At 36.5% G+C, this 9,282-nt stretch overlaps 1 non-coding gene across 1 annotated transcript; it reads right to left on the bottom strand.

Annotated features, from left to right (window-relative positions):
- Positions 1 to 7,647: 7,647 nt before the first annotated feature.
- Positions 7,648 to 7,754, bottom strand: LOC124899111. Its single transcript, XR_007056248.1, has one exon. It is a non-coding gene; the product is annotated as a small nucleolar RNA R71 (small nucleolar RNA).
- Positions 7,755 to 9,282: the final 1,528 nt, after the last annotated feature.

The raw sequence follows: 9,282 nt of genomic DNA, 5'->3' as shown, positions 1-9,282 counted from the left end.
CAATAAACTTAGTTTAGCTCTACTAAACAATACCACTAGTATCAGTCCAGTTAATCAGTATCAGTTCAGCTAATCAGTTAAGTTCAGTTATTCAGTTCAGCTTAGTTATTCAGTTCAGTGTCCTTCATATGGGAGTAGAAGTTAGCACCGAGTAAACCCAAGGATGGGAACTCACCCGCCAGTTCAGGGTGTGATTCTTAGTAGTCATCCTTGTGTTCCAAAACTACATAGCTAGAATAGATTAAGACATCTTAACCCATCAGATTAGGGTTGATGAGGTGACTTAACCCGTCAGTTTAGGGTTCCCACCATTCTCATTGAGTACCTGCCAGTATAGGGTTCTCACAACTGTTCTTAATAGTGGCGCGGTATTGACACCCCTCCAGTAGGGGTAGAAATTGGACCCCAGCTTAGCTCTTATAGCGTATTTGGGGCATGTAAATTAAATAACTACTTCCCACAGGTTAGTATATCAGGACTGTCAGATATAGTCAACTCAGAAATAGAATTAAAATCAGATAGTTTTCTTTAGATTTATGGACTGTCAGATATAGTCACTTATGCTATCAATCACAATAGTTATTAGAACTCATGCTATCAATACTCAGCTTCAGGACTGTCAGATACAGTCAATCAGACCAGTTCTTCCTAATTCGAACTGTCAGAAACAATTATTCATTTATCAGTAATGAAATATCAGTCTCTTAGTATATCAGTAATACAGATCAGATCCATCACTTATTAGTGATTTACATATCAATATCAGTAAAATCAGTCTTTCAGAATCTCATTATCAGTACACTCATGTTGTCAGTATTCAGACTCAGTAGTCCGTATCTCCATGAGTTTAGTTGCAGTTACGTATGCATGTATGTACTCTCACGTTCATATCAATCAGTATTGTCCATGCATATTAACCTTTGCATTTATCCTACCTCACTCGTTTACTCAGTACATTCAGACGTGCTGACGTATTTGCACTATGGTGCTTTCTCTTATGTTACACCATAGGTTCAGAGGGATGAGCTCCAAATCAGCAGTAGATTCCAGGATCAGCAGTCAGAGTTAGACGTAAGTCCTTATCCTTCGAGGACATGATGATTTCATTTCTATTTCATTTTTCACTTGATTTCAGTAGTTGGACTTAGTTGGGTACAGTCCTATCAACTCCTTATTCAGTTCAGTTAGATACTTTTGGACTAGATGCCGGATTAGATGTTCAGAGTTCAGTATTTATGTTCCTTTTTGGTATTGTTATACCATATTTTTCAAATATTTTTTAGTATTGAACCTTATGGCCTTACAGTTTATGTTTCCGCATATTTTATGAGATATTATGCAGTTTACAGGTACAGATATTAGTCATGGGTTAGCTTGTGGTCCTTCGGGGTCATAAGCACCGTGTAGCATTTTGGTTTAGAAAATTGGGGCGTTATATATAATATCTCAATCAAGAACTCTTCATAAGATAGAGAATCAAAAATACCCAATCCTTCCAAAGGAATAAACGAAGAAGGATCACCAAGATACTTTTTCAACATAGAAATATGAAAGACTGGATGAACAAAACTTAAGCTAGATGGAAGCTCTAACTCATTAGCAACATAGACAACTCTTCGCAAAATCATATCAGGTCTAATGAAACGAGGACTGAGTTTTCTCTTTTTTCCAAACCACACCACTCCTTTCATGGGAGATACCTTAGAGAGCACTCTATCCCAGACCTCAAACTCCAAGTTACTACACCTAACTTCTGCGTAGGACTTTTGGTGACTTTGGGCAGCTTTAAGCCTATCCTGAATTACCTTGACCTTCTTGATCTCCTGATTGACAAAATCCGGACCAAATATGTCCACTTCTCTAAGATCAAGCCACCTAGCAGAAGATCTACACCTTCTACCATATAGCGCCTCAAAAGGATCCATTCCAATACTAGAATGATAGCTATTATTGTAACCAAACTCCACCAATTGTAGTTGTTCATCCCAATTGTCACCATAGTCAATTACGTAGGCCCAAAGCATGTCTTCCAATGTTTGGATGGTGCTCTTCGCTTGTCCATCCAACTAAGGATGAAAAAAATACATAGACTAACCTTAGTCCCCAACCCTCTTTTAAAAAACTACTAGAAATGAGATGTAAACTGCTCACCATGATTAGCGATAATCGATATAGGTACCCTATGCCGCTTTACAATATTTTAAAGATACAACAGCATATAATTCTCTACCAAAAAGCTAGTCCATACTTGCGAGCAATGCGCAGAATTGGTCATTCTATCCATGATGACCCAAAATGAATAATATTGATTCCGACACCGAGGAAGACCAGTAACAAAGTCCATATTGATCACTTGCCACTTTTATTTGGGAAATTCAATTTCTTGATACAACCTACCTGGACTCATGTGCTCAACCTTAACCTATTTACACACCATACACTTGGCCACTAAATTAGCCACATCCCTCTTTATGCTATTCCACCAGTAGATCTCTGTGAGATCATGATACATCCTAGTCGAGTCAAAATGAATGACATAGAATGACTCATGTTCCTCATCTAAAACCTTTTTTCGTACCCTATCAACATTAGGAACACAAAACTTCCCTTAGTACAGTAAATTACCATCACCACTGATCATAAACTCCACAGACTTTTTCCCACCAACATAACCCTTGATTTTTATCAAGATAGGATCTACCACTTTCTTCTCTTTAATCTCTACACCGAGAGACGATCGAACCACTTATTGCACCATCATACTACCATCCTAAGAGTCCAAGAGATGAACCCCCAGATTAGCTAAGGGGTGAATATCCTTCACCAATTCCTACTTTTCTTCTTTTACATGAGCCAAACTTCCCATGGATAACCTGCTAAGAGCATCAAAAACCATATAAGCCTTACCTGGGTGGTAGTAAAGACTTATATCATAATCCTTGAGAAGCTCAAGACAACTCTTTTGCTTGAGATTAAGCTCTTTTCGAGTGAACACATACTGATGACACTTGTGATCAAAAAAAATATCCATATAAATAGCATAAAAATAATATTGCCATATTTTCAAAGCAAACACAACTGCTAATAACTCTAAATCATGAGTAGGATCATTCCTCTCATGTACTTTCAACCGCCTGGAAGCATAGGCAATCACCTTTCTATGCTACATCAAAACACAACAAAGTCTTATCCGAGATGCATCAAAATAAACCATAAAACCATCATTGCCTACCGGAAAAGATAAGATTGGAGATGAAGTCAATTTATCCTTTAACTTCTCAAAACTCCCTACACAAGTATCCGACCAAAATAACTTAACCTTTTTCTGAGTCAACTTAGTCAAAGGAGCAACTATTGAAGAAAAGATTTCCACAAACTGCCTATAATACCCGGCTAAACCCTAAAAGCTCTGAATATTATATGGATTCGTGGGCCTAGGCCACCTGTTAACCATAGAAACCTTTTGCAGATCCACCATGATCCCTTCACTAGAAATAATATGGCCCAAAAAAGTAAGAACGTTTAATTGGAACTCATAATTAGAGAACTTGGCATACAACTGTTGGTTCTTTAAGGTCTACAACACCACACGAAGGTGATTAACATCATCCACCTTGCTCTTCTAATAAAACAGAATGTCATCAATAACCATAACGATGAAGAGATCTAAATGCTGCCTGAACACCCTGTTTGTCAAGTCCATAAATGCTGCTGGAGTACTTGTCAACCCAAATAACATCATCTAGAACTCAGATGACTATATCGAGTAGGAAAAACTATTTTAGGGATATCCACCTCCGTAATCTTAAGCTGATGGTACCCAGACCAAAAATCTATATTAGAGAAGAACTTGGCACCCTGTAACTGGTCAAAGAAATCATCTATCCGAGAAGAATGATACTTGTTTCTGACAATCACTTTGTTCAACAGCTTGTAGTCTTTGCATATCTGAAGGGAACCAACCTTCTTGCATCATCGATGTAACCCATATAGAAATACTAGGACAGATAAAACCCTTATCCAAAAGATACTTAAGTTTCTCCTTGAGTTCTTCTAACTCGGTTGGAGACATTCTATACGAAGGAATAGAAATTAGATGAGTTTTCAAAAGAAAATCAATACAAAACTCTATTTCCCTACATGGAAGAACACTAGAAAGATCATCCGAAAAGAATTCTAGAAACTTATTAACCATAGATATCGAAGACAAAGGTCATTTTGAGTTATAATCTTTAACCCAAACCAAGTGATAAAAACAACCCTTAGAGACTAACCTCCGAGCTCTAAGATAAGAAATAAACCTCCCCCTAGGAACTGAGGATCTACCTTCACATTCTATAACCGGTTCACCAGGAAACTTAAAGATAACCTTCTCGGTATGACAATCAAGAGATGCATAAGAAGAATGCAACCAATCCATACCTAGAATTACATCTACTATCTCAAATATATCTGCCAAGGTCTGCTTGCTGCCAATAGATACCATACACCCCCTATAGACTCTCTTAGCAATAACCGAGTCACCTATTAGGGTAGAAATAAAAAAGGATCCAAAATAACTTTTAGATCAAAACCAAAAGACAATGCCTTATATGATGTCACATAAGAAAGAGTGGAACCCAAATCAAGAAAACAATATATGTCGTGAGAGAAAAGTTGTAACATACCAGTAACGACATTAGGTAATAGATCAGATTCCTTTTAGGATGCCAAATCATACAACCTATTTCGACTAACACTAGAACTAGGATTAATAATAGAAGAAGATACCACAGTAACTGAAGCAAATGCTACTGCACCAGGTGTAAGAATAGAATTTGAAGCCACATGAATCATTTTCACCCGCAAATCAACCTTATTGATCAGAAAATTGTTGAGCCAATGGACTACCTAAACACACTTGAAGCATTTGTCCTTTCCTTCCCCGCAATAGCCCCGCTGAGGACGACTATAAAATCTATAAGAAAGAGATAAAAAAATTAATTGAACTCCGCTCGCCTAAGATTGGGCAACCTGTACCTGAGAATTATCATTAGCTTGATAATGTCTATCTCTGACTGATAAGGAGAAATCACAGAAAAGGATCCTAAACTCCCCCACTTCTTTTTTTGCCACTTGCCATAATCCCTACCATCCTGAGATTGAACACCTCCCTAAAAAAAAAAACCTACTCCTCTTTCCCAGCCTATCGCCAAACTCTGCCTACTTTCTTTTCTTATCCTAAACCTACTGTATATGAATCATCAACCTCGAGATGTCCACATCATTAATTAGCAAGTTAGTCTTGCTCTTAAAAATCAAATCCCTATTCAACCCAGAAAGAAGTTTCCTTATTTTCAACCTTATATAAACCATCAAATCAGGAAAATACCTAGATAGCTGATAGAACTTCAAATCATATTCCTTTACTACCATCTTCCAATGCTTGAGGTTTAAAAAATTCTCCATCTTAGCTTCTCTCAACTTTTTAGGAAAGAACCAATCTAAGAAGGCATTAAAAAAGGCCTTCCATAACCCTTTCTCTTCCATATCACCTCTATCCCAATCCTAATCCTCATACAACTAATAAGTAAAATCCTTGAGCTAACAAGCTATAATGTTAACCACCTCTAGATTAATAGCCAGCATCACTTGTAAGATCTTTTCTATCTCATCCATGATGTTATGTGGATCCTCTTTCACATTTACCCCAGTAAAACCCATCTTCATAAATTGACCAAGCCTTGTGGCCTCAGTAGACAAAGCACTAACTGTACCCCGCTCATCCTGAGCACCAACCAGTTAGGCAATACCATGGATAGATTGATAAAATTCTGCATTCATTACGTTGCCCTGAGGGACCTGAGGAGAACTAACCGAGATAGAAGAAACTCCAGATACATAAGGAATAGAATTATAAGACTAAAGATGTACTCCAGATGTAGGATGTACCTTTTCATCATTATCCCCAAGTGAGATGAAAGAATTTCCTTATGTTCCAGATCTAGGAGGCATTATCTAAAATACAAAAAAACAAGGATTAGAAAAGATTCCAAGATTGAGAACTCAACCTTGAAGGAAGAATACAAAAGAAAGTGAAACATTCATAAATGTATTGCATCCTCTCTCTTATGAGTGTGACATACTTCACACCCCTAAAAGAGAATCTACTAGACATGGCTTTATGGACTTCCCAGTTAAACATGAACCTAGGATCTGATACCAACTTGACACGACCTGACCATGGTCCTTATCATAAAAGGGCATCATAAATCCAACCAAGATTGTGGACAGCCCCTTGTTACCCAGCCCAACCACTTATATCCATCCTTAGATAGGCTGAATTTGAAATATATAACAAGATAGCATTATTAATCTCATCAAGCCTTTGGGATAGGGTCGCAACTATGACCAACATAACCGAGTCCAATCGTACCACAAAAACTACACAACTATACCAAACAAAACCAAACCGTAGACCATAAACCAAAGGGAATACCAAAACATAATATAAAAATTAATCCCAAAACATAATATGATGAAACAATGTGAAATCATATCTGATAAGGCCAACCTCAATATCAATACCAATGCTATGAATGAGATCTCTACCGATCCTTCCCATACAATTCCCCAGAAGTACCACAAAGCCTCTATAAAAAATAGTGAACAAATTTGGTTAGGACATGCCCTTAACCATGGCCAAAACCAATATCCAAATTAAAAAAATATGTCTAAAAAAATCCATAACATTAAATGATGCCTTCTAAAAGGGATGGAAGCCTACTACTTCATTCCAAATACTAATATCGAATCCTTATGCTAAATATAAATAGTAAAATAGTCGGCTCCTGCATAGCATGAGTATACTACCACTAGTAGACGGGGTTAGCAAGTGACCGCTAGCATGAATCTCAGGATAAGAATAATATAATACAAGTAATAAAACCAAGTAAATCCATCCATAATGCATAAAGCCATACATATATAAATGCCAAGAAAGGGAATCAGGTTTAGCATGCAATTAAACCAATACCTGGGCTGTGTAGCTTTGTTGTCCTAACCACCCATAAGCTATATGGGTTCAGCTCTCCTGCTAAAAGGTCCCTAGTGTGTGTAGCCACATGACCAGGGAATATTTCATGGGATGACTAGTACATAACCAATATAAAATATAACACACACACAAAGTCATCAATGACCCATCATATCAATAATTATGAGTTTCAAATTTTGGTTCCCCCAAGAACGCCACCTTTCTCACCATTAGTGTTTTCATCATGCGGATAATCTGTGATTTGAAGACATAGGGTGAGCTCCTAGCATTTGAAGTATTGGTATTCTTCTTGTTATTTACTAGACTAGTCTCACTGTTGTATTCATAGATGGGTTGTATTAGTACATATATTTGGTACTTCATTTTTTAATCATTTTACACTAGAAGATCTTGTACTAATTTGCCTAGGTTTTACGACTATTTTATGTATTTCAGTCTCTTACTATATTTATTATGTATTCTTTCTTCTTTCTTGGTAGTCCGCTACTATCAATTTCGAAGTATAGGTTGGCTTACCTACTGGGGTTTTATTTTTGGTGCCATCATTACCCAAGAAATTACATTGTTATAAGAAGTTCCTTATTTGATTCTTTCCAACTTGAAAAACTGTTAGGTTAAGGAGTAAGATCCTGAGTTTCAAATAGAAGCCAAATGAGAATCTCTATCCTGCATGGGAGAGATTTAAGTCTCTTCTCTGTTATTATCCATATCACTAATTGAAAAACTATGTATTAGCTTATACTTTTGTTGAAGCTTTTGACCATAACTATAAAATTTATGCTAGATTCAGCTACAGGTGGTCAAGCTTCGGAGAAAATTTATGATGATCTTTATACTTTCCTAAATTGAATTGGCCAATGTAATTCGATTGGCTTGGTGATATTCTAGAAATGTGGTACAAAATCCTATAGGTATGATTGAGTTGGATAGTGTCACAACATTGGTCGATCAGTTGGCATTTTTTTAGAACAAAATGATGACACAATTTAGTAACTCCAGTGTGAATTCACCAAAGGCTCAAGTAAATATTGTTTAGCAGGCTCAGATATGGTGTGATGTTTGTGGAAATAGTAGTAACTTTATTGACCTATGTGGAGAAAATCCAAAGTTTGTTAACTTTGTAAATTCTGTAGTTTCAGCAGCAGCATAGCATTTAAAATCGTACTCAAACTAGTAATATTGAAGAGACATTGAAAAAGATCTGAGCTAGGCCATAGCAAATGATTGTTGAGATAAAAAATCAAAAATTTGGTTAAAAGAAATTGGATACGTAGTTGGGGTAGCTAGCTCAGGCATAAAAGACAAGACCTCAAGGGTGTTTGCCTGATGATACAGAAACTCCAAAGCAAGTAATGGATATCACTTTGAGGAGTGGTAGAAACTTTATTGACAGACCTATAAAAAAATCATGAGGTATATGCATAGTTAGTCCCTCAAAGGAATTTGAGCATACACAAGAGAAACTTACCTTTGCTGTTCCCTCAAAGGTTTAAAAAAGCTATAGAGGATGCATTTTCTAAGAATTTCTTTGACACATTCTAAGAACTACACATTAACCTTCCTTTGTTAGATATTTTAAGAGGAATGCCTTAGTAAGAAAAGTACTTAAAGGATGTGGTCACCAGTAAGATAAAGTTGGCAGACAACAAGATAGTAGCACTTATTGAGGAGTGTAGTTTAGTGGTGATGATAAAGATTTTGAAAATGGTCAAGGACCCTAGGAGTTTCTCCCTCTCCATAAAAATTAGTAAAAGTGATATGGTCTATGCTTTGAGTAACTTGGGGGAGAGCATAAATTTGGTAAGTTTATTACTCCTACTAACTTTATTATTCTTGATTATGATGTAGATGTGTAACGCCTCGAAAATTGTCCCAAGGCATCACACGGTGCTTAGGACCACAAGTGATCCCAAACTAACTTTTTTACTGACATAACCAATTAGCAACTAAATAAGATACATAAATTTTAATGAAATAAGTGAAAGATGACTCTTTTTCGACTATGATCAATATATAACTAAATTAAAATGATTACAAGTCTTATTTTATAGAACAATATTGGAATCAAATACGTTAACTCTACTGACTATCTATGAAGACTCTACTAGTATTGACTATAGGTAACCAGGACATGACCCCCAGCTATCCCAAATCATCATGACTAAATAAATAAAAATAAAATACTGCTCAGACTATATGACTTACTTGAGCCCTTGAATCAAGAGAATTAATCAACTGTTGATGGG

Source organism: Capsicum annuum, chromosome 5, assembly GCF_002878395.1.
Source record: "Capsicum annuum cultivar UCD-10X-F1 chromosome 5, UCD10Xv1.1, whole genome shotgun sequence".
NCBI lineage: Eukaryota > Viridiplantae > Streptophyta > Magnoliopsida > Solanales > Solanaceae > Capsicum > Capsicum annuum.
The sequence above is the reverse complement of the archived record's forward strand: the minus strand, read 5'-3'. Positions and strand labels throughout refer to the sequence as shown.